Here is a 26,964-nt window from a genome sequence, read left to right on the forward strand (position 1 = left end):
TTTCTGCTTTAAAATATTTGGGTTTTTCCAAGATTGTTATGGTATGAGAAGTAGACAACTGTTTCAGACATAAAACCACAATATTCACTTTCATGCCATGCAATGTTTACAATCAAAGACAAGAATTTATAAATGAAGATATTTTTTATCTCAAAACAAACACAAAACTGACAAGAAAAACACCCAAACACCACAAGAAGTTGTGGCAAAAGCAGAGAAAAAGAGCAGCACTCATAATGTTCAAACACTTACCCTGTTGGGGATTGGGTTTGGGTTTTAAAATCAGTAAAAGAACAATATAAAACTGCAGATGAATGTGTAAATAACTTGCAACTACACAGTGCATTTCATCTGTTGTGTGTTTGTATTCTAATGTAGTAAGACCTAGATTCAGAAAGTCATCAGGCACCTTGGCTGAAATGGTGCTTTATCAAAATTTAAATGCAGATAAGTACCCATATTTCCCAACACATGCAGAAAGGGGAGAGTTACATTCAGGTTGGGTTTTACTTTTATTTTCTTATTTAGAAAAATAATAATAATTGACTATATTGTCTCTATACAGCGCCTTCACAAAAATTGTTCTGTCACTGGAAAATATTTGAAAAAACAACCTAAAAACACCCCCCCCAAAAAAAAAAACCCAAAACCAACAACCAAACAAACAAACAACCCCCCCCCAACAAAACAAAACAAAAAAAAAAAACCAACAACCAATAACCCAACAATTACAGCCAGCCAAATATGCATACATTTTCCAGTTTGTTATCCATGGACATTTTTTGTTATTGCATACAAATCTCTAATAGAAAACAGACAGATACATTGCTAAAGCTTTTCACATGTTAATAAACATAATCTAGCTGCCATTACATCACTTCCCAACAATATAAACATTTCTTATTTCAAGGACCAGGGTCTGGCACTTTACTTACACTAAATATTACCTACTGTGCAAACAAGCTCATTCATTTAAAACAGTAAGGCATAAATCAGAATTAGTAGAGTCCAAATCAGTAACTGCATGACACTGAGTTAAGGCTGATGATGTTTAAAAGGTAAATTATTCTGCCACACAATTTATGTAATTTACTTCTGGACAACATCTAAATGACACTCTTCATCATACTTGGAAACCGTTCCCGAGTCTTTGCAGAGCAGCTGTAATGAGATATGACCACCTGAGAAGAGAGAAGGCTTTGTAGCCTTGAAATGTATAGAAAGCTGAGCTCTTTGAGGGCTTGCCTGTGCATTACTGTAGTGGATGGTCCATGGTTTATCCACCTGATCTAGACACAGAGAACAAAACGTGGATCACAATCATTCATCTACAGCAGCTTTGAGCCACCAGCGTGGGAACAGCTACTGCAGGTTTGACAGAAGGCCAGCCCACACCAAGCCACTGGAGCAGGCTCATACACTGGCAGTCCAGTATTATAATAGGAACCGGGTGAATGTTTGTTTTCACCAAATAGTTTGTTCATTGAAATCAGCAATTTTGTGACCACTGCAACTCTTCACAAACTCATATCTAATTTGGTAATAAGATCTGAATGAGGGTAAGAAAGGTTTTATCGTTTGTTTCCAAGTGGTGTATTGAGACCACATGCAGTTATGTTGGATTTTTAAATATTTTCAGAATAAAAAAAAAAAAAAAATCCAAATGAGCAATTTCATTTCAGCCAAAGAGAATGTTTTGTTAAGCTGGAACAAAAGTGTTGAGGGTCTCTGTTTTATAAAGTAATTGGAAACTTTTTCATTCTGGATCAGTGAAAATTACATGTTGAGTGTGTTTGGGTTTATACACCTAACTGAAAAATCAGTTGTTTGCACAGCTGTATATTAGGAGGTCTAGAAGAGCTCCTGGTAAACTCAAAGAATGTTCTCTACACCTTCATCCTTCACCCTTTCCTACCTCTCAGTCAAACCTCCTCCACCATTCCAGAGGCATCGCCCTTTGTTCAGAATCTGGTCCTTGCTATAGGTGATCACATTTGAGCTATATCTAAACATTGCAAATCCTTTATGTCCAAGATGTGACATCCAAGTGCGGACTTCCTTATCTATCCATAGAAGTAAAAATCTCTCAGAAGCTCTTCTGCTCTCTCAGGCATTGTCTGAAATAACCTTTGCTACAGCAAGGCAGTTGCAGGTGTTGGTTTCATCTCAGAGTGCTTCCTCTTCTCCTAAAAATACTCTGACCAAAGCATCAAATATCCAGCGTTTGGCTGTACTTTGAAAATTCTTCAGAGAAACAAATCCTATTGCTTACACTTTGTGACTTGTACAACTGGTTTTCTTTCTATGACTTCTAGTGGTGGCGGCAGCAAGCACTTTTTTACTTATTCCCAGTGACCCATCCCATGACTACCTCCCCACTAATATGCAACTTCCTTAAAGACACTCAAATTTCCTTACACAAATCTGGTGTAGTGCTGTGTTTTGGGTTTAGGATGAGGATAATGTTGGTAACACACTGCTGGTTTTAGTTGCTGCTAGGTAGTTGTAGTGTCTACACTAAGTCAAGGACTTTTCAGCTTCCCACGCCCTGCCAGGTGCACAAGAAGCTGGGAGAGCACAGCCAGGACAGCTGGCCCAGACTGGCCAAGGGAACACTCCCTGCCACAGACATCAGGCTCCATATAGAACTGGGGAAGCTTGCTGGGGGTGGCAGGATTGCTCCTCGGAAACAGATTGGGCAGCGAGTTGTTTTTTTCACCCTTTTGCAGAAAAGATTCACTCAGGGATTAAGTGGCTTGGGATCTACACAGCCTTATTGCCAATCAGCCCCAGGCCAAACTATGGAAAAGATTGTGGTCTGCACTTTTTTTTTTGAAACCGTGCCGTTATGAAAGCAAGCAAGCAGGAGTCTTTGAATTGAGAAAAGACTACCTTAAAAAGTTTGATCCTGTCCTACTAGTTTCTTGAAGTGGTTTTATTTAAAATCTTCAGCAATGACCGGGAAAAGGAAGAGAGAATTGAAGTTTCCAAGTCTGCAGGTGATACTAAGTCCTTCTGAGTAGTCAAAGGCTGTGCTGCTGATGAGGAACTTCAGAAAGCCTCACAAAACTGGAGGAGAGAGCAAAAAGACAGCAGAGACATCTTGTTGTAGATACAGGCAAAATAATACATTAGGGGAAAATAGTCTAAATCACATATACTCAGTGTCGAACTTGGAGTTATAACTGGAGAAGAGTATCGATGTCATCACTGACAGCTGTCCAAAATCATCTCATGTTTGAAAAGGGAAAGGCTCGGGCAGCATGCAGGAGGATAAGACTGAGGTTTGTGTAACCATGAAAGCTGTGAATAGGCTGGATACCTAGCTGTTGTTCACCAAAACCTGCAAAAGAATTGAGGGACAGTCAATGCCACAAGTAGGTAGAAAACAGGTAGAAGAAATTTCTTCTTTACTTAGTGGGTGGTTCAAGAGTTTATGGCCAGAGAAGATGGAGCAATAGATTTGAATGTCAGCACGTTCAAAAAACCTTAGACAAATTCATGGATAAAGTATCTGGAAATGGATATTAAAAGCACAAGAGAGGAATGTACACTCTAATATCTCTAATAAAACAATTCTGGATGCTGAGGGAAATTACAAGAATGGGTGACAAGAAGTGCCTTTGCTCTCTCCCTATTGTGATCTCCATTTGCCGTTGCCAGAGACTGAACAAGGGCAGGTGGACTATTTGGCTGGGCCAGTAGGGCATTTCTTATGTTCTTCATTCTCCTATCCACCAGCAGCTAAATGGAAATAAGTTTCAAAAATCACTGGAAAGCAGGCATGATCTCCTTGAAATTAGTCGTCCTCTGCCCTGTAGTACAGCTGATTCTACACTACAATTTTGATGTTAAAATACAGATGTTTTGCATCTTCTCTGGAACTTGAGAATAGCAGGGATCAACCATAGATTTACCTCTTTCAAAACTGTCTACTGGAAGCCAGATTAAGCCCTACCATGTCACTGATATAAATGGAAGTACACCAAAACTTAATTTTGTCTCTGCATTTCCAACAAAAAAAGATTCAAGAAAAATTGTATTTAATGCAAAAAAAAAAAAAAACTTAGCTACCTAGATAGACAGGTACATACACACATGTATGCACACATTGATTGCAACATCTAGTATCTCTTTTTCTTAGTCAGGTCTCGGGTCTTATTCCTACTGAACGTGCATGTCTTCCATGAGATCAGGGATAAATTTTCTCCTCCTGTCTGCTCACTGCTGGCTGTCTTGCTCCTTCCTCTGAAGCTTTTCATAGTGACTGATGCCAATCGTAGAAGAACACCAGTAGGTCTGACCCAGCCTGTGAGTTTTCACATTCCTCGAGCCAAAAGTCACAAAACTATTTTGAGACCTCCTGCACTTTTGGTGAAAATACTCTCTAAAAGTGAGGTGAATAATCCTTTTCCTCCCACCTGCTTAAGTTTATTAACATTTTTCCACTTGTTTCTTTTTTTTAGACAGAGAAGCCATCCTCTTGCCACTTTACCCTGTCAGCGGCTGCCACCTCTGGCAGGCCAGCACTGACATCACGCTTGGCTTCAGTTGACCAAAAAATTTAAAACTCCCCCATTGCATTTGCCATGCAGGCAACAGCAGCCCCATGCAGGGGTACCACCACAGATGCACGCACCTGTCCCAGCCCCACCAGCCTCCTACCAGCTTTGCTCACGTGCACATCTTCCCACCAGGAGGGACCTGGCCCCGAAGCCACGTGCCAGCAGAGCCACCAGTGACGCTGCCAGCCAGGGGTGCGATTTCCACCCCATGGCCCCCACAGCATGGAGGGACAAATGCTCCCCAGGACTCTCACACAAACCTGCCAGATGGTTACAGCCCTGTGTCAGGATCCCCTCTGGCTGCAGGGCCATAGCATCCAGGATTCTGCATCTGACCCCAACTTTTTAAGCAGGTGCTTGCATATACCAGCCTGTTCTCATTCTTCCTGGTTTTAAATTCTCCCAGCATCTGTTGTTTTGTGGGGTGTGTTGGGTTTTGGGTTGGTTGTTTGGGGTTTTTTTTTGGGGGGAGGGGTGTTGTTTTGTTATTTTTGTGTTTTGGGGTATTTTTATTATTATTTCATAGGCTTTGACTTTTAGAAGTGCTAGTCTGGAAATGCTGTTTGGAACCAGTGCTTACAGCACCCAAGAGAGCTAGCTTCACTTTTTCTAATATTTAATATTATATCTCCCAGATAAAAGACAGGTATTCCACTGAAGAATTTAAATTGAGATAATTTTTCATGATCATTAATGTAAAATATCAATAAATTCTTAGTTGGGCAGAAGGCACTGGAAAATTCAGAATTTAATCATGGAAGCTATATTTCCTAAGGATTGTTCTGCCATCAACCTCTGAAGGACTGAGATGCATCATTGCTCTTGAAGCACTCTCCTGCGTGTCTCAGATACTCCCTGATAGCTGCCTGCCAGCCATGGTTGCAGACCTTTGTTCTCCCAGTTTCCTCCCCAGACTGAAACAAATTTTACCAGGTCAGGTTGCCGTTGCCTGAGGGGAGTGTGCAAGTGAGTACACAGATGCACACAGAAAAAGCCTCTGAACAACTAAATAAAGATGTTATTGTAGCACTAGGAAAAGTTAAATACTGATATCAAGAATATAGAAGTTTTAAGTTTAAGGAAATTAATATTAAAGAAGTTTTTCTATACACAGAAATGCCCCTTCTGTTATGCCTGTGGTTAGACTTTTGTAGTGATGTGTGATTTATGAAGCTGCATACCAGAATAATGGTGAAGTGAAACAACCAGGCTCAGGTCTGATTGGAAATTAATTTTCAAGTTGTTATTTCTGTGTTATAAAGAGACTGATAGACAGAAGCTAAACAGTTGATTTATCCCTGCAGAGAATCCAGTGATAATAAAAATAAGTGGATCAAACAATATTATTCTTACCATGGCAGACAAAAATTTATTACAAATCTGAACTCCATATGAGGCTAAATCCATCCCTAGAAATAATAATAACATGTATGCTGCTCAAATTACATTTTGATAAGGGTTCAGGCTACAAATTGCCCAATTCAAATACAGGAATGTAAAAAAAGTCTGTAAACAGATTTATTTTGAATTCATTTAACACTACCAGGAAAATAAAATTGATTAACTGTCTACTATAAATCTTCCAACCTTCAGGCCCGAAGGCCTGAATTAATACAAATTCCTGACATTTAAGGCATGCATTGATACCCAGAATTGTACACATACATTAGATCAGAGATGTACACAATGCTTGCAATTTTTTAGCTATGCTTACATCGTCATGCAAGTTAATTCTCTTTTGCTTATGGCTTATAAATCTGAGATATACTCAGGTAAGGAAATGGAAAAATCTAAATAAACATTCAGGTGATTAAATGATGTGAACTCACAAATTTTTCTAAGTAAAAAACACTAAAGATTTTTCTTGCTGGACATCTCTAAAATCGCTGTTTCAATGAATTTTTACTTATCATAAGAAAATAGGACTAGAAAAAGTAAGATGGTAATATTATAATCTATCACCTTCATTAGTGACAATGATTTATACTTGAAACTGTTGGATGGAAATAACTAATACTAAGGGCAACTGAAAAAAACCAAATGGCTAACAGCCTTTCATTTATTTTACTTCATTTTATCTATTCATATTATATATTCAGTCAGAACTATGGTCTCAAGCTGACACCAGAAATATTTCTACCAAGCTTTTTTCTCTCAGAGAAAATCTGTTAGAATGAAATAAAGAACAAAAATCTTCTTGACCGTCGATCTCAGGAGTTACTCGAGTACTGCGTGCAGTTTTGGGTGCCACAGTACAAAAAGGACATAAAACTATTGGAGAGTGTCCAAAGGAGGGCAACAAAGATGGTGAAGGGTCTAGAGGGGAAGACGTATGAGGAGAGGCTGAAGTCCCTTGGTTTGTTCAGCCTAGAGAAGAGGAGACTGAGGGGAGACCTCATCGCGGCCTACAGCTTCCTCACGAGGGGGAGCGAAGGGGCAGGCGCTGATCTCCTCCCTCTGGTGACCAGTGATAGAACCCGAGGGAACGGCATGAAGCTGCGACGGGGGAGGTGTAGGTTGGATATCAGGAAAAGGTTCTTCACCGAGAGGGTGGTCGGGCACTGGAACAGGCTCCCCAGGGAGGTGGTCAGAGCACCGAGCTTGACTGAGTTCAAGAAGTGTCTGGACAATGCTCTCAGTCATATGCTCTGATTCGGCTGGTCCTGTGGGGAGCCAGGAGTTGGACTCAATGATCCTTATGGGTCCCTTCCAACTCAGGACATTCTATGATTCTTTGATTCTATGATCAGTGCAATACATAGACTTCAGGTGGTGAGAAATTATGCTGTTCTTCACTTGTTTTGTATGTTTTGTATGTGGTATTATTATTATCATTATCATTATCATCTTCCTTTTTTTCTCCTATCAAATTGTCTTTATCTCAACCCATGAGGTTTTTGGTTTTTTTCCCTTTTCAAATGTCAATTCTCCCCCACATCCCACTGGGAGGGAGGGATTGAGAGAACAGCTGTGTGGTTGTTTTAGCTGCCTGCCAGGTTAAACCATGAAAAATCCATATTCCCTAAAAGAGAAACTGAACATAAACTGTTCAAATATTAATTTATATTTCTCTAGCTTTATTGGAAACAAATATATACTATGTAGTGTAGACAAATGTAGGTAAAAGGTAGGTAAAAATACCTTAATATTTCAAGTGCAACTATCAATTCAAATATATAATCCCCCTAATCATAACTGAGCTGTGAATCCTACCAGGTATTAGGATCTGCCTGTAAAATACCATTAATAAAGCAAACGCAGTACTCTTCTGGTAGCAGTGGGCAAATGCCTGTCATTCAGAAGAAGCTCAGAAAAAGCCTCCAAAATGTCATACATCTAAACAGAAGTCTTACCCTTTGGTGCATGTTCATGAGTTCAGGGGAAATAAAGCATGGAAGTTTCTGAAAACAAGAGAAAATTTCTCCTAACTCTGGATACAGTGGGACCAAAACAAAACAAAGAGAAAAAAAAAAAAGAGAGAGAAAAACAAACAAACAAACAAACAAACCCCTCCAAACCTGGGTATTTCAGAAGCTACATGGTCTAAGAATTTGTTTGCTAATAAATACACAGAAAAAGGAAGAATACCCAGCCAACATGTGAAAGCATGCCAGGAAATCATAACAATTCCTCTAATAAATCTTTTCCTTCATCAAGTATGAAGGAACAATTAGAATCAAATAACATAAACAGAGATATGATTATGCATAATAATTGCTATATATATGGAATTTATAATATTTTTTTCTCAAAATACTTAAATCACTGTGGATGAATGAAAGGTACTTGTTTTGAAAGTCAGATTCCATTGATAACTGAAATACTATAGTGAAAGACTGGGCTTAGTTTCTATTGATAGGCTTTGAAAGACAGAAAGCAAGCAAAAGCAGAAGAGACAGATATTTATACATTTTGATATCTGAATGCATGTAATAGACCATTATCTTTTGATGTTGCCTTAACTTCCATTGGATTGAAGTTAGGAACATGCAGCAAATACCGTGTAACCTCGACTTCTAAAGTAGCTCCAACAAAGCCTGTCTGTTATATCTTTTGAAAGTTATCAAATTAATCACAGCCTCGAAAACACTCCAAAACCAAATGTTTCAGCACTGTCTTCTCCATCTCATCTAGCTGCTGTATTCCTATCAGCCCTACAGCGTGCGGGTTTGCTGACAGTTAACTCATGTTGTCAGCTCTGTTCCTGTACAATTTATTAACCTCATCTACTTTAAACATTCAAATAAATAATTTCCCAGGCATTTCCTGAAAAGCCAATGTTGATTACTACAGTTACTAAAGAGATCAGTAAGCTACTTTCCATTAAGTTGTCTTCTCAGTAACGTAACGTCCTTACAAACGGTTGTATTAGAAATGCATTGACAAACATTGTGCAGCTTGATTTTTATTAAGTTAAAATTGAATTAAATGTCCTCAAAGAACACTCAAGGAGATGGTGAGAGAGCTGTCTGACAGCAAAAATATGTCTAAAATGAGTTGATGTTAGAGAAATTTCCAACGAGTTACCTGAGCATTTATTCATGAGACAGTATATAATACCATCGTCCATTGTTCTATATACCAAATTTTAGGGGGATTTGGTCCAGTTTTTGTTTTCCTAAACATTGTGGCAAATCTGGCTTTAAAAGTGTCAAAATTTGGCCACACATACACAGATCATATGATCCAGAAACTTTCTGGAATAAAGGAAGCAAGTGGCCTACGCATGGAACAAAGGCTGAGGGGTGTCCCGGGGATGGTTTTCCACATGAAGATGCAGCAGCTCTTAGCTGTGATAGAAGCATGCAGATGAATCCCTAAACCGATGTGTAAAACTCTCCAAGCTTTGATGCAATATGTCTTCCATACTCGGTATTCTGAAACATTTGTTTCAGTGCCTAGCTCTGAAGTCTGTAAACTAAATATTGCTCCATGTGCTGGGAAATATAAAGTGGAAAAGCATTACGAATAATTGGATAAGTAAATTACTGGAAGATTCTGAATGTGGAAAAAGAGACAATACGTATATAATTGTTCCAATGTACCATGTAATTAGAGTATGCTGAATATCTGTAATTGCTTGTCAGTGCAAAGCAAAAACATTTTCTATAATGCCGTCTGCTTTTCAAAATTAGGAACATATTTCACCAAAAGCAAGTTTTCCAAAATGCAAATTTTAGGATTATAGGAAAAAAAAAAATTGGATCATATTTCTCCATTTTATCTGGCCATCTTCCACATATGATTTTTTTTTTTGGGGGGGGGGGTGGGTTTGGTTTTGTTTGGGTTTTTTTTTCAAAATTGGCTATCTCTAAGTTAAGAACAAATAAACCTTTTAGTTTCACACTAAAACAGATGTTCACTTCAGATACAATACTGAAGTGTTTCATTTCAGGTGAACAAAGAAAATGTTCCTTAATTTTGCACTTACTATAAAAAATGGCCTAGAGAACTTAAAATGACTTCTCACTAAGAACCAGTAGAAATCTATTTCTACTTATAGAAAATATGTAAAACTTTTCCTTGTACTTCAAAAAAACCTATGTTCCTCAGTTAGAAACAAAGCATTATGAGAGTGAACAAGACCCGACAGGTCATTGAGTCGAGATCTCCATAGCTGGAAGCAGTCACAGATTTTCCTCATAGGTCGATGAACACAGAAAATGAGTCAAACAAAAAATACCATTTTTCTTGCTAATATCTTGGGCTTGAAGGACTGAAAATTCCTTTAATTGTGAAACAGAGAAACTTGATATTAGTCTCAAAGCAGACAGAGACTAAGTAAAAGAGAAAACAGACCTGAGGCACTGTGGGATGAGCTGAAAAAGAAGAAAACTGAAGAGGGCCATATCAAATCAAATACACACAAAGGCAAGGTTTTGGCAAGTTGCTCTCCATAAGTTGAGTCAAGAGATGGTTTCGCATGGATACTGAGAATCACAAGGTACCATTTCCAAAAGGAAGCATTACAAGATGAAACAAACAAGCGTACCAGAAACTCCAAAGTAAGAGACAATGTTGTGTCTTTGCAGGCAAAGTTCAAGAGCAGCTGAATCTGACCTAATAACACTGAAACACAGAGAGCTTGTGAGCACCCAGTTGTGAAACATTTACCGATACACAGGCACTAGAAGTAATAAAAAGGGGTCTCTTGATAATTTCTTTTTTAACAACAAACATTTCCAGAATATACAATGTACCCATAAGGGTATGACCTTGTCCGGATGTGCAAGTTTCATTCCAGATGCCAGATGTGGGATGGGCTGATGTAATAAGGCATCAGCCTGAGGCCTTAGTTTGAAAGGAAATATATGATACGGAGAGTCTATTCTGCCAGATTCTACAAAGGGAATGTTCTTAATTCAGGACTGAAGGATTATCCAATTCTAATAGCTAAAATAAAGTAATTAGAGTTTTCTTGCCAACATATTTTCTCTATCATCAATTTTATCTTACATGAGAGAGAATGCAAATCTTTGGAGAAAATGTATGAGCCTGAGAATATTGGGACTGTTTGTTTACATTACTTTGTTGGAAGCTATTAGGATATATTTTGCCATTTTTTTTATTGCTTCAAGATGGGTTAGTATCATATGGTTTGTGAGCAGCAAGCTTTGTGCACTTATTGAAAAGGCCTGTTTGCCTAACTCCTCATAGTATAACAGGTTTGGAGACAAATTTTCAAGAAATAATTAAATGTAAGGAGGAAGAAATAGGGAAAAATTATGACATAGGTTTATCACAGGTAAAGTACATAACACTAGATTTATGTCTTTCTTTTGATGAAACAACTGATTGTCCAAACAAAGGCAATAATATAGATTGCATTTATCTGCACTGCTGGCATCTGATATTAGTTAATATGGGAAGAAGTCATAAGTTAAACTGGAGATTAGTAGGTTTTCTGATGAGAAATGGACTAATGAGGGGAACGTGAAAAGAGTAGTGCTGAATCCAGATGGAGGAGCTTACCAGGGAAGGTCTCCCAGGACTGGATTGGGGATTGATCTTGAAACTTTTGCATTAATGATGTCACCTCAGAGACAGTGGTGATGAGCTCATGATTTGCAGAAGAGACAGAATCAGGAAGCATCAGCAGTCCAGAGGAGGCATGTGATATCATGAGCTGGAAGCACCTGAGTACAAGAGCGATGGAAATAGGATGAAAAGAACATTGTACACAGGTAAGGTTAATGCAAAAAAGAACAAATAAAAATTTACCCTGTAAACTGGATGAGCATAAGCTGAAAGTGACTACAGAGGATAAGGTCCTGGCAGTACTGACTGGCTGCAGATGAAAAGAGTCTTCAATTCATGCGATAGTGCAGCTGCAGGTGGGAAAGCAGCATGAGCACAGATTCATTGCCACTGGAACACACCTCCAAACAGAGTTGTTTTCTTATTTTACCACAAAATATATTGTTGTCTTAGTTCTGATAAGTCAACCTGATATTCCTAATAACCTGTTCCCTAATCTGTGCAAACAGACCAATTGTTAATACAGACCTATCTGTTTCTAGCTAAGGAAAATTAATATAACAATTGTTTAAAATCAAACTGGCTTTCTGAACTTTGCCTATTCATATGTCACCATTTTTCCTTGTTGCTTATCTTATTGCCATTAGCATGACAAAAGCCATATGAAGAGCATATTGTTTAAAAATTGTACTAGTGCTTTGATAAAGTATGTTGCTATCTTATATTATTTTAAAGTTATGCTAACGATTGTGCTAAAGCAAAGTAAATACTTAAAAGGATAGAACTATGTTGCATGACTGTGATGAAATAAGGAAACTCAAAAAGCATTAGCTTACATAGCCTGTAAGAACAGAAGGTAGTGAAGGTATGATTCCTTTCTGCAGATTTGGGGAAAAATAGGAATGGGACACAGCGGGGGGAAAGATCTCCAAAACTGGAAACTAAAACATACAGGCAGGCATTAGCAATTGATGCTTTTCCACTACAAATAAGGAGTAGTATCATTTTTCATAAGCACAGTTCTGAAACAACTTTCCAGTGACTGTAGTAGAGGAAGGAAACCTAGTTAGTTTTAAAGATGAGTCCTCCTAAATTTCTGAAAGGAATTACTGGAAACGTTTGTCTGAAAACAGATAGGATGGGATTTGATGTTATAGGTCTCTTCCAGTTCCATGTTCTTGTATTTCTCATTAAAAGTATTTTAAATTCTAGTCTGCCTAGACTTATTGGTGACAGGGTTTGCTACAAATGATAGAGATCAGAGATCACATTTAACAGGACCTCAATGAACAACATGGTGTGAGTGGGTGTGTGTACATGTGTACAGCATCATATATAGATACATCCACAAGTTACAGCATAGACACCATAACTTGGTTTAAATAAAACATTACTAAATAGGTACTAATATGAACTTGGCAAATCAGATGATAGTAAGAACATGTCTCATTCTTTCACTATGCTATTTCTGGGTAAAGGAACTATTAATCATGATATAATATATATTAAATTTCTGCTATTCACATGGATATCTTGTTTAATGTCTTAAAGGTCATTTGGACATCAAACCCAGTAGCATGTTTGTCTTGTTACTAAACTATGGGAAACCATTGGGAACATAAACATGTAATTATAGATGAAAGAGCTCTTAGGTCATCTTGTCCTACCCTGGCCAATGTATGACTCTTCCCTATAATATATGCCTGAACCCTTTAGATGGGGTGATATTTTACATAATTTAAGTGATGGGTCTTCCACCACTTCCCTTAAAATATTATTCTTCTATCCTCTATATTTTTATGTCAATGTGAAGTTTAAATCATATATTTGGAAGCAAATGTATACGGTAGAGTTAACTCATCTGCAAGTACTGGAATGTTGGTATTACTCCTTCTACTCATAAAGAATATTTCTGGGTGCACAGACTAAGTAATACTAAACAATAAACAAAAGAAAAGAAAACAGTCATTTATTTAGAAATAAACACTCTGAAGAACCTTGGTTTGTAAGCCAAATCCTCTATAATCAGAAGCAACCAGACAGTTCTAGAAAGCCACCCTATAGCTGCTCTGCATTTTTCTATGCACCCTAGGCCTCAATACACGTCTCAGCAGTCTATAGCAAACTCAAAGTCTGCAGTAAAAGATCAAATGCTACAACAGGAGACAGAAGAGTCAAGGATATCCTCAGTATAGGACCTTGTAGTAAGGTAGTATAAATAACATTCACAGGTCTCAAGAGCCAGACCTATTCCCATGCACCACATAAGACAATCTCCACCCCTCTTTTTCAAAATCTTCTGTGAACATTTCCACATAACTCTTCACACCTTTATTGTTCTATCCTCCACTGGATCACTCAAGTACTCAAATCTGAAACATTTTTGCTCACTAGAATGAGTCATCTGGGTCTTCTTTACTACTCCCAGTATAACTCTGTTGAGCCTTACATCAATATATGTATCTGTTTCCCAGAGATTCTTATAGACCTGTTTCATATTCTTCTTATATCTACAGCCTCAGTCAGGTAGACCTGATTCTTACTGGTGAGGATATACTTTCTGGTCTTCCGTTTTCTAACTTCTCTTCTGTCTGGACATTATCCTGATATGTCTGAAGGACATGAACACCATTCCTCATTGAATTCCATTATGTCTCTTTGCACTGGTTGTTTTACTCTTTGGGGGATTAACCATCATCTGATGTTTCTTGCTTTAACCTCTAACCTAGCCAAAATACATCATCACCCTATTACCTTTTTTGTTCTGCTCACCCTATAGCTATCTGTCACACAGATCCATTTTCACAGATGTGATTTCCAGCTTTGCAATTTTGTGCTCAACCTCAGAGTTTTTTCCTCCATGACCTCCGCAAAGTCCCGTATAGAGATCTTTGTTGCTTTCAGCTGCATTGCTCTGAGATTCCTACATCCCATCATCTTCTTTTCCTGCAACAAATCTGATACTTCACATACTGTTGACATGGTTGCCATTTCTGTCTTCTTAATTCTTACTGGAAACAAAGCAAAACAAAACATAGGTCCATCTATTTGTCTTCACAGGTTCTCACTTCTGTATGCTTTCATGTTTGCTAACTTCCTGTTTCCTTCACTTTTACAGCTTTCTGCCTCAGGGGGTGGTTCTCCGTTACAATTTGTTTTGTTGGCAAACCCACATTAAGATTTTTTTATTCTTTTTTAACATGGTTCATTTTTCTAATAAAATTTAAAGCATAGTTGCACAAAAAGCAGTGGCAAAACAGAGAAGGAGCTGAAGGGGTTTTCCAGGATTAGGGGATTTGAGGAAGTTGTTCATCACCAGGAACACTGCACCATTTTGCTAGAGTTTGCTTCCAGCACAAACCTGCAGGAAATTAGCCTATAGCAGAAGCAAGAACCCACTGAGCTGTTTTTTGAAGAACAGGCATCCAAAAGACTGACCAAGCCAAATCTGGTTTATTATGCAGGAGTATGGTTTCCATTGTTGAGATGGGGCTGAATTGCTTTTAGTGTTTGCCCCTTATGTTCACCAATTTTTGAAAATCTAACAAACTTGGCACAACAAAGGCTGGTCTTTGGGGAGATCAGTTCTTCGTTACTCATATCAGTCTCCAGAAAGGATAGCTCATTATGGCCCAGGGAGCCTGTGAGAAGCTCCAAGCTTTATTTGCCTAAGGATAAGGTACACCTGCTCCCATATATCTCAGCCTCGTGCCAACCACATGACTATTTCTTTGTTCACCAGATAGGAACTTGAAGTGTCTAGCTTCGGCTTCACTGTACAATTCATTTATTTGAAAATATATTGCTATTATATTTTTCAGGGAAATGACAGGCATACCGAAATTTATTCATAATAATAATGGCCTTTCCTGGAAATGAAGGTTATAGTATCTAGTCATCGTGATGCATACATGCCATTCACTGACTTACAGATTTTAAAGACACAGAGCATATGATCTTCCTACACAATACCTACAAATTCTCAGTTCAGACTTGGAATAACGACCAGTCGGCAGTATTTTCTAAAGGATCACTTTCCAAACCCTGGAAATATTAGCATACTCTCGGGCAAATCATGACCAGCCCAGGTCTCCTTTCACCCTCCCCTGCCTTGCTTCCTACCACAGGTAACCCCCCTGCATGATACTCAGGGACTCTCTCACTTCCACATCTTTCAAATCATAGCCTTACAAGGGTAACATCTGTGTGTCCATAATCTACTGTTCTTCCCTCGTTTATTCCTTTACTAACAGTAAAACAAAGAAGTAAAAACTTCATAAATTCAGTTAATACTCTTTGAAATAAAAAAGGAGAGCATTCATGCCCCAGACCTGCCAATCTTAGCTTTCTGCTCAACCAGGATAACATTGCCACTGTAGCTTCCTTCTATCCATTTGCCAATTTTCTCTACAAATATGGCATCTGCAGCCTAAAAGCCAATGTATCATTTATGCAGGGGTACTTTCTAGCACTCTGGTAATTTTGCTCTACTTGTAAAGCCCTTTGCTTTACTTGTTTTTAGTGCAAAGAATTTCATTTTTTTTTCCCAAAATAATAAGTCTAGTATTTTTCAGGAGTATTAAAAATCAATCCAATTCATTGTGGTCTGGCTCATTCACATTGCAATTACTTTTTAAGCATATAAATGTTAAGCCTGCATCATTTGAAATTATGCAGTTGTGCAGTATCAGCAGAATACACTTTTTTTGTAATCACTGTTGCAGAAGAGCATAACACCACGTTTGTAAAAAGTGTGTGATTCCCATGGTTAGTAAAGGCTATAGATATTACTTGTAAAGGAGTCCCACTTCAGTCATATTGTGTTAATACCCTCTTGTTGAAAAAGGAAACAGGATGAGGACTTTTCAGCATGACTCCACCCCACCTCCATATGATTGCTATGACAATATCCAACTTTTTTTTTCCACAACATGTACTAATGTGTCCTTTTTTAGGATAATAAACATAAATTAGCCCTGAAACTGCAAGGAACTTAGCCTCTCAACAACAGATACATTCAATGCAAATCAAAGCTAACTGTGGGGAACCTTTAAGTGGTCCTTGAATACTCCTCTCTAATTGCAGATTGCTGGATTCAGGAATAGCTCTTCTCTGTGAATTTAATAACATGGATTCCTCAACCTGGATTTATGCTTTGGCAAAATAATTCAAATAATTCACCTTGTAATTCTACATACTAATAAGAGTCCTAAAACTCCTGCAAAAAATAAATTTCAATCACTTCATAGCTTGGGAAAATAGAACAAGTGACCTAGCAAGGTGGCTTTTACTAAATAATATTCTCTGCACAATTAACCATGACACTTGGGTACATTTACAACAAACAATGCATGAAAAAAAATCGGAAAAGTGAGAGAAAGATAAACTGTTCAGAAAGAAAGAAACCCCATCTGTATTTAATTACTGCCAGAAAGAAAGTGGAAAAAGGCAGCCTTTTCGGTTCCTCAAAGAAAGAGTCAGCGATGCATGTTTTCCAGACATCTTTTTTTTTTTTTTTTCATTTCACACCACACGAATACATCAATGACCTACAGTTGATGGATCTCATATTTTTTCTCCATATTTCCACCCCATTGAGGTAACATGTTTCCTTCAGAGCTTCAGCTTGCAGAAGACAGGTAAATAGACATAATGGTTGTAAAAATTCCAGGAAATGACTGTTGGTCAGGAGTTGATTATACCAACACAAAGACAGCTGGACACACTTACTTAACCATAGGATGGCTTACCAATGCTTTTAATACATGTTCCAATCCAAGAACTAGAAGCTATCAAAAGAGATTATCTCAAGAAATACTCAAAGTATAAACTAAAGAGGGTTCTTCTTTACATAATGCATAGTTTAAGCACGTGACTTTTTGCCAGAGGGCATTTAAAATTCTAAAAGTTTATTTGTTCAAAAAGTAAATTAGTGGAAGAAAAGCATACCACATTTAACAGAAACTTTTCTAGCTTAAGAAGTCATACTGCCACAAATTACCTGAACAGGATAAAAATAAAAGCCTGAGTATGACTGCTGTAGGGAAGAAGCTGAAATCCAGAAATTTCAGAGGAATTAACTTTAAAAATTGTAACTAGCAAGAAGATTAAACAGTGTGCTAAAAACCAACATCATCTGAACAGACAGACAGACATACCAATGATTAGTCAGTGTTTATTTCTTCACAATAACAACAGTAATTAAATCAGTCCAGGAGAACTGTCTCAGCACAAGACAAATCTGTTAGAGTGCTTGTGATCTACAACAGAAGGGTTGCCAAGCAGCCGTAAATTTCTGGAAAAAGGAGTTAGTTCTTAACACTCAGAGAAGTTGAAAATTACTTTATTCTCTACAAAACACAAAAAGAATTGTGTACAATATAAACTGTACTTCTATCTGTGTGCAGTAAACATCTATCTTGCCAAATAAAAAGGATGAGTTTCTTGAATTGTGTTGTCTTTATCTAGCAAAGTCTAGCTTCTCTAAGTAAGGACTGAGCACTGAGCAATTAAACCTTTTGGTCTGAGCTGATACTGTATATTTTTACTAGTATAAAAATTAAATTCTATTTTGCTAACAATTTCTATAAAATTATTCCCAAAATATTAAAACTTTACCTAAAAAGTGCATTGAGTAAGAAGTGAGAGGATTGCCAACAAGTGAATGGTTGACCCTTTAGAACTCCAGGTGTGAGCATGTTTAAATTGTGCATAACTGAATCCAGTGTGGTTTCTAATCCACTAATAAAAATAATAGACACACATCTTTTCAGAGGCTGTCTTACCACAGTTCCCCTCTTTCATCATAGTCACAGCGCCGTTCCCAACAGCGAGGTAGTATGGCTACATTGAGTGTGGTGGGACTTGCTTGTCATCATCTGCCAGCCTGCTGAGATAAAGTATTCCTCTCTCTTTTGCTGATGTGACCAGTCTTTGTAACCAACTCAAAACTGAATAAGCATTTAAGGAGAAGGACCCACCTCCTGCAATGGAATGACAAGTGCATACTGGCCGTTCTGCGGGGCAGCAGAGCAGCTTTAACCAGTGCATACCACACAAAATTGGACATCATTTATGGTGTAAAGTTAGCTAAGCTCCTGGGGATGTTCCAAACACAACGTGAACAGTAAATGATTTCCCAGCACATTTTGGTAAGAGCTGAGTGCACTGGCAGACCAGTTTATAGAGTCTTGTATTGCAATTATTATGACTATAATTTCTAGTGTTTCAAAAAATGCTGCTTGGGCACAGTTCTTAAACACTACCAGCACCTTAGCTTTCATAGCAAAGTCAGTAGTTCAGTAAAAACTCTCCTTCAGAGTTAATGGCAATATTTCATGCAGGGACAACGATTCATTTTTCTAAAGAACTTAATCCAAACTGAGAATCTGTTTTGATATGAGTATTTATTATTACACTACTTGACTCCAAAAGTGCACCTCAGATTCTGCTCCTCGAGCTGCAAATTAAAAACCATTTGCTTATAATTTTATGATCAAAATGATGAATTATTAATATATGTCTTAGGTGCTTGGTGTGGGCTGAAGGTCCAACACTGTTGTAAAGATATTCTAATAACCACATTTCCCAGGAAGCCAAGAGACCTTAGTTTTCCCAAGGCAGATCCAAGCTGTAAAGTTCATTAAGATGGAGATCAGTAGGGATACGTGTGTGTTTATTTTTGTGCTGGCCCTGGCGATTCTATCTTGACCTGTTTCAGTCTCTGACAGAAGAATCTCAAGCTGATACATGGGCTTCAGTGTTAATGCAGAGCCAAATCCAAACTACTGCAGACTTTGTGGGAGAGATTTGAGTCTAGCATTCCATTGCGTGCCTCTCAGCAATCATTCCCCCTGAAACTATAAACTGTCTCAAGAAATTAAAATATATTTTTCATAGCCTCAGTCATTGTGGCCTATGTATTACAAAACTACGAATGTCCAACCAGCCCCACATCATGATTAATGAGCTTCTTAAGCACCTTATATATCAGTGGAAACCAGACGGAAATGTCATGCTGGTCCTCTCTCCTCTTCCATTCTCTCAGGCGTGGTGAGAGCCAGCAAGGTAAAGTGTCCTGGGCCCCCCATCTGAACTGTGGGCCGCTTGGGGGAAAACCCTGTATCATAAGATGCTACAAAACAAAGTAGCCTTCAGCATATCACAACCATATTTAAGAAAAAAATAACACACAGAGACTAAAACAAATACCATATATTATTAAATGCAGTATATTAATTTCTAGCAGTAATATAACCACTGAAAGTAATTTAGAGCAATTCCGAGGATGAAGCAGACCTTAACAGAGATCAAACAGCCACCCAGACAGACATTTTATAACTATAAATATGTGAAGCAACAGAGTTTCAAGCACGGTTTTCACACAAGAATCACGGGGCGCTGGTTTTTTTCCACGATCCAAAAAGAGCAATTTCCATCTTGGAACTCAGACCGACAAAACAGAACCCAACAAACAGTTTGAGTCCTTTCAGACAGCCATGATGTGCTAGATCCTGTAGAGATAAGCACTGAAGGCACAGTTAGTTGTGCTAATTGGTTTATTATTACAAGGAAGATGCCTGCTGGGTGCATGCAATGTAAAAACCATGGGTCAGCACTTACAGAGTGTTTCAGGAGTGTTCACAGCTGCTCATGTTTTAAATGTAGTGAATTTCTAAAATGAGATTAGCTTCAGGCATATTATTTAGACTGCTAAGTGCTACCTCAGAGATAGTACTGAGTGGGTTCAAAGGAGGGATGCATTTTGAAAAAAGTGTTTGGCCTATGGTTCATACCAGAAAAAATGTGATCTCCCAAGTTGATGCAGGAGCCCAGATGTCCTGGGGTGCAGCCCTGGGATGCAGGGAGTATGGAACAGGAGAGGGGGAGACTCTGTCATAACCTGGAAACTGAGGTGATGGCTACTGCAATACTGCATCTACTCCAAGGACCATAGTTCAAGAAGGATGTTGATGGATAGGCAAAATTTTAGAGACGTGCCATAAGAATTATTAAATTACTGAATAATGTTCCTTCCAGGGAAAGAATAAATGACTGAATATCATGCCTTCTAGTCAAGGATTCCAGAAGCTCTATTTATTTATCTTGCCATAAAAAATTAGAAATTGATTTGATCACAGCCTGTAAATAAGCACCTCCCTGGAAGCAAAATTTACACAATGAGCTGGGTCTTCAGCCTAGCAGACAAAGGCATACATCAAGATCCAATAGCTGGAAGCTGAAGCGTGACTAATTCAGGCAAGAAATAAGGCACAAATTTTTAACAGTGAAAGAATTTCTCACTGGAGCAAATTACCTCATCTTGCAGTGGATTATCTCTCTCTGTGCCAGTTTCAAAATAAAGATTGAATTTTGAGTGAGTGAGGGGGGATGCAGAGAAAGAAAGTGTGAGAGAGAGACAGATATGCTTTAATTTAAGCACAATTTAATTCAGATCAGTCAAGATGATGTCAAATACTTCCTTGTAGCTTTGGGATCTATGGTTTTATGAAGTAGAACTATTATGAATTACTACTACTCGTATTAGAATTTTTTTAAAGAATAATTCCATGTAAAATAATACGATGAATTCTTAGAGCATGTAAAGAGTTTTAACATCAAAGCTGACGTACACAGATAGCTACTTTTACCTCAGTAGTCTTTTCTAGTCAGCCAATTTTCACAAGCACAAACTGCTTAAGAAGGAGAAAGGCACATTCATGATGACAAGCAGGTGCCTTTGGCCTGAAAACAGAACTATCTTGCATGTAACTAAAAAGTTATTAAAATTGGAGATTGGCATACTAAACATTTTGCTGCTGCAAAATCAGGCACAACTTGATTTTTAGAAGAAAGCAAAAAAACCCACAGGCTCTCCCATGGAGGAGCTCACCCACTGACAACTCTTTTTAAGCAGTTGCACTCTTGCCACTTTAGAGCTGTCAGAGATTTCTGTTTCACATACCCTAAGCTTCCACCTGTTTTTCACACATCACTAAGCTACTGGTTATTAATGACATAGAAAATTGTCAGAAGATTTTCACAGAAAGCAATGGCCAGATACCAGTAGGTATCTGTGTGGATGTACGCATGCAATCTCAGAGTCGTTCGAGAGTGGCCCAGCGCAGCACTGCACACAGGTAACCGCGCTTGCCCTGCCGCCGCTTGCTGTATTGGTGGGCGCATGCTCCTTCATACCACTGCCGCTCTCCTGTGGTGAGAATGCATTAGGTTTATCTCCTGAAACGGTCTTCATGCCTTGCTGATCGCATTTGAATTTGCCTGCTCCTGGCTGAAACTCAGGTGTCCCCTCTCTGGCTCAGAGCTCCCTGGCAGCGATCCCCCAGATCCTGCTCAGCTGCCAGGGCAGCAGCCTCCTTCCCTTTTGCCCCAGCCTGGGGTGCAGGTACGTGCAATCGACATTCAGGTCACCCTCACCACCAGTCTTCACAGCTTTTGCAGTTTTACTTTGTCTGAATTGTCTTGCAAAACAGCTATACTGCAGGCAGGTTCTTTCCCCAAATGTTTGACAGCCTCTGTGTGCTCACTGCTAGCCCTGCAACCCTAACAATCAAGTGTGAGGAGTAATCACCGTGGTTTCTCAGTACCTTTACTTTCCTTGCTTAATTTTATTGTGTCCCTCTCAAACCACAACCTCATACTCCACTCTATGAGAGCCTCGTAGACAGGATCCATGGCGTGCATGCACTATAGCATTACTACTAAGAACATTTTGGTGATACACAAAACATGTTTTTTGAAGGAAGAGGCACCATTTGGTTTAATTGTGCATGGTTGTACTATAAGAAAAGGCTAACTGCTTTGAAAAAAGGAAAGGTACAAGAGAAAAGCCCTGGCACATTTACTTTCCCTTTTTCCTGTATTAAAGTAGAAAAATTATACCTTTTTCTTTTTAATTATTATTTTTCCCCCCAATCTATTACAAGAATTTTTTTCATTCTGGAACATGAGGTATTTCAGAGCTAGAAATACTGGGTCTGCCCCCATGGATATCTAGATTCCCAGCTTTGCAGCAAGACGTACCAATGTTTATCCCAGGTGAATTGCAAAGTATTGGTGGTTAACACAGCAAAAGTAATCTTGAATGTGCTAAAAAGAAAAAAAGAAAAAAAAAAAAAAAAAGAGAAGAAGAGAAAAAGCAGCCAGAATTTAGAGGGAGAAGGATATTGGAAAATAAAACCAACACAAATTTAAAACCCCACAGTGTGTTCTGAAATATCTCTAAAACAAAGTCTAATGTAAATACATGATAGGCCATGTTGTAAAAAGGTTTTATTGTATTCATAACAAGGTGCTGCCGAGCACATTCTTGGCACTATATAAATAATAAATAGTGATAACAAAACACACTCATGACTTCACCACATGTGAGCAATGCAGCCAGTACAGCCTAATGCCAATAAAATCTTTATATCTTCACATGCCATCATGTACTCTCTACATATTATGTCAACATTTTTAAGCAACTACTAAAACATTGATCGGATCACTATACACTGGATGTTTTAAAATCTCTGACATCTGGAAAATTTAAGTTCCTAAGAAAAGAAAATTTTAAAAGGCTCCAGAATGTCAGAGGGAACTTGCTTACTGAAAACTCAGGCTGGAAAAGGATAAGCAGAAAGCATAGAGTGTCAGTGGAAAGTAAAATTATTTCACTTGGTTTAGTGTGAAAAACACAGAGAAAGCACTTAGGTTTCTTAAAACATGGGAACTCTGTGATTACATCAAAAAAAAATATTGCAAACAGTAGGCAAACGACAAAGCCCACATGATTTTGATTTTGTAAATTATACAATGACTCAGTCAAATGATGTTCATTAGACTTGTAACAGCTTCTGTTCCTCTCTTGCTTTCCCTCATCTTTTCGATGTTCTTGCCTTCCAGGAAAGAGCTGAGATATTTTAGTCCATCAAAACCCATGAGCTCTTTAGAAAATTAAAGCTGTTGACTTTTTGTATCCTCTTTTTCTGAGCACTTATTTTATTATGTCAGGTTTTAGATTTCAGGTTTTTCTGTCTGAAGCAGATACTTTTCATGGTCTGGGTTGGGTTGATGAAATGGTTTCTTTTCTCCAGGGTTTGCCAGCTAAAAACATTACTGCATACGATGGCACCCTCTTCACTCTCTAAATATATCTGAAAAGACAGTAGCATGCTGGAGGTATTGCTAACAAAGAGGCAGCACAACACTAGCTCCCTTGATTTCAATTCTAGGTAACATTAACAGGAAAATGCATAGCCATGGTCTGCATTAAATAGGTTGCTGTCAAAACAGATTAGCGGCTTGATCAATCTACTTCTGAAGAAGAAAAAAAGAGAAATTAAATATGACACAAAGGTTGAAGTGGAACAATATAGCAGTTTAGATAAAATCCTCAAAAAATTTACTTAAAGGTATAAAATTTATTAAACTAGATGAGATTATGCTTCCATTATGTCTGAAACCAGGTCTCTGACATTAGCTAATTTTGCTGCTTAGGGGAAGTGAAAAATTCTCATGAAGCACCTCTTTCCTTCAGGCTGACACAGGGTACTCCTCTGTTTTTTAAACATGCCCACAGATTTTTAGGACTTTCAAAGCATCTTTGCCACCCAAGTGCTGGACTTTTAACAACTGGGCAAAATGATTCCATAGTTTTTGCAGCAAAGAATTAATAGTTCTTCCTCGTTAGATGTGCACTGCTCTAACATCACTGCTCCCCAAATACCCAGCCCTGTTAGAAATTCGTAGCCCACTGCCAACTATTCATCCGACAGACAAAAGAAATTAGCACTTCTTCGTCTGGCAGCTAGCATCTAAGGATGAACAGCCTGATTTTGCTCAGAAAGCAACCTTCTCCCTTTAGGTACCTGACACCGAATTTTATGAGAAATCTTACAGGAAATTCAGGACATGAGATCTGTGTCTATATTAATAAATTAAACAGAGCTAGGGAATATTACTGGGACGTGAAACACAGTCTTCCGATCCATTAATGTTAGAAGAGGCCCTGGCATGATTTTGACCTGGACCAGTCAGTGTTCTCCCAAATCCATAGGCAAGGTGTGGGGATTAGCATCAGCAGGGACCTATTACCCAGTTTGGGCGCAGCTACCCAGTTTTGGATGGGGAGAGTTTAGCCGTAAGGATGTGGCCAGACGGTGCCGCTCGGCCGCAAGGCCAGAGAACATTTCCAGGTACTGTCCAATTGACTAGCGTGGACGTAACCACTGAGACAAGCTTTCAGATAGGTATAAGGGCTAGTGATTAAATTGTCTGAGCATTTCAAAGTGATAACTATTAAACTGCCACGGAAATCAATGGTAAGTAGATGGATAATTCAATCAGTCCAGGAATCATGTGCTTAGCTTTAAGTGTATTCTTAAATCGTATGACTTCTTCAGATTAAACAGGTACATAGACACTATGCTCAGTCAGGACCTTGCATTTTAAGTGCTTGGTAGGAGTTGTATAAATTATTTAACTGTAGTTTCTTTTAACATACTAGGCAACAAACACCAATAAATTTGGTGACAAACACCAAAATTTCAGATACTCTGTTTACTTAGTCCATTCTTAGTAAATGATTAATGAGTTAATTACCAAAGAGGTACAGACAGGTGCTCCAACAGTCTTCTGTCAACAGGACATAGAAATATTTCATAAGTATGCTCTACTTAGTTAGACATTGTTTCTTGTTCATTTTCTTACCAGTCAAAAGATTTTTTTTTTTATTTGTTTCTCATGTCCTGCCATAATACCAAAGTATGCAACTCTCATGGTCAAGAAAGAAAAAAGTTTTGGATAAAAAGGATATTTATATGATTCTAGGGCTGGCAGAGATTAGGAGAGGAGTGGAGGACTTGCAGAAGAGAAACAGAGCTAGTGATTACTTGTGACACCAACAAACCATCTTACCTGCAGAAAGAGCTACAACATACTGCAAAAGTTGATGTATTATCACTATCTTGTCTTATTTGTTTTTTTATTGCATGCTTATTTTTCCAGCACTGTGGCTTACAGAACGTGAACGAGTTTAGGTAGCATAAAAATTCCCTAAATACCTCCAACAAAGTTGCTGACATTTATTTTATGTATATGGATTTGGGAAGAAGAATAGGTTAGTTTTCTTACTATGTTGCAGGAGTTTGTTGTCCATCAGGATAATGAAAAACAGAAGTTTTATGCTAGGCAATTAAGTTATTTTATACTGGATGTGAGTTAATTATTCATTTGCATGGTTCATTTGTAAGGTTAAATTTCAGAAGCAGGCACTGTTCATGATTAGAAAACAGGCTTCACCTTAAGAAAACTAATGACATATCTGAAAAAATTTCCATCAAGACACTGGAGAACAAGTTCCCATCTAAATCAGGAGAAGCCACATATCAAAATCTCATATGGATGAAAGTCATTAAACACAGCCCCTCAGACAGCAAAGCAGAAGGAGAAGGGAGATGCTGGGAGTAGTACACTGGCAGAAGTTGACCAAATATTGAAAATTTATATGAACCAAATGTCTGAATTAATTAGGTCAACTTTTTTTTTTTTTTTTTTGCTATTTTGGACACATTTCTATCTGAGTTTCACCCTTTCTAAACATTTTCAGCATACACTGTTTTACTAAAACATTTTGAGCTGGAAAATTAGAACATTTTGCTTATGAAAGGCCAAAATACTCTGGCAACTTGGGATATATAATGAGTGTCGAAATTAACATTTCCGCATATTTCTGTTTTGACTAATTTTCTCAGGTCAAAAAAGAAATTCATCAAAATATGTAAGGCACATCTAAGGATTCCAACTATGACCAAATGTTGCCCAGCTAGTGATGTGCGTGTAGTGATTCACAGAGAAAACCTGTATCTAAACCTGATACAGCCAAGTATCTTGACCATGTAGAAAAAGGATTTGCATGGGTGGTACGGGCCATCAGTCCTGCAGTCGCTCCCAGAGGGCACTCCTCGCTGGGGAAGGTGACGGGGCTCCCCAGGCACCCCATGGCTCGGTTGCAGGATGGCACCCTGCTTCCCGCAGAGCCGACTCAATTCTTCCCCCACGGGGGGGTTTGCGTTGCCTTCATCCCACTGTGGCTGAGTTGTAGCTGGGAAAGCCCGGGAAAGGCACGCGTCTCACATGCCACAGGGTGCCAGACCTGACCCCAGGGATGGCAGGGTGCAGCCCCCACCGGATGCACACCTCTCCCTGCGTGGGGGTGGGTATGCAGCCCCCCCGACCCCCACACCCGTGTGGGCTTGGGGGTATTGCCAGCTCATTGCTGGACCACTGTACCTCCTTGTCACCAAATGGACACGTTTCACACAGTCTTTTGTTGATTTATGTTATCTGTCTTCTTATCCTCTTAAAATTTCCTAGTAAAAGGATGCCATAGAATAGTAACAAAAATGTAGTAGCTTTT

The sequence above is a fragment of the Grus americana genome, chromosome 3, assembly GCF_028858705.1.
Source record: "Grus americana isolate bGruAme1 chromosome 3, bGruAme1.mat, whole genome shotgun sequence".
In the NCBI taxonomy this organism is placed as follows: domain Eukaryota; kingdom Metazoa; phylum Chordata; class Aves; order Gruiformes; family Gruidae; genus Grus; species Grus americana.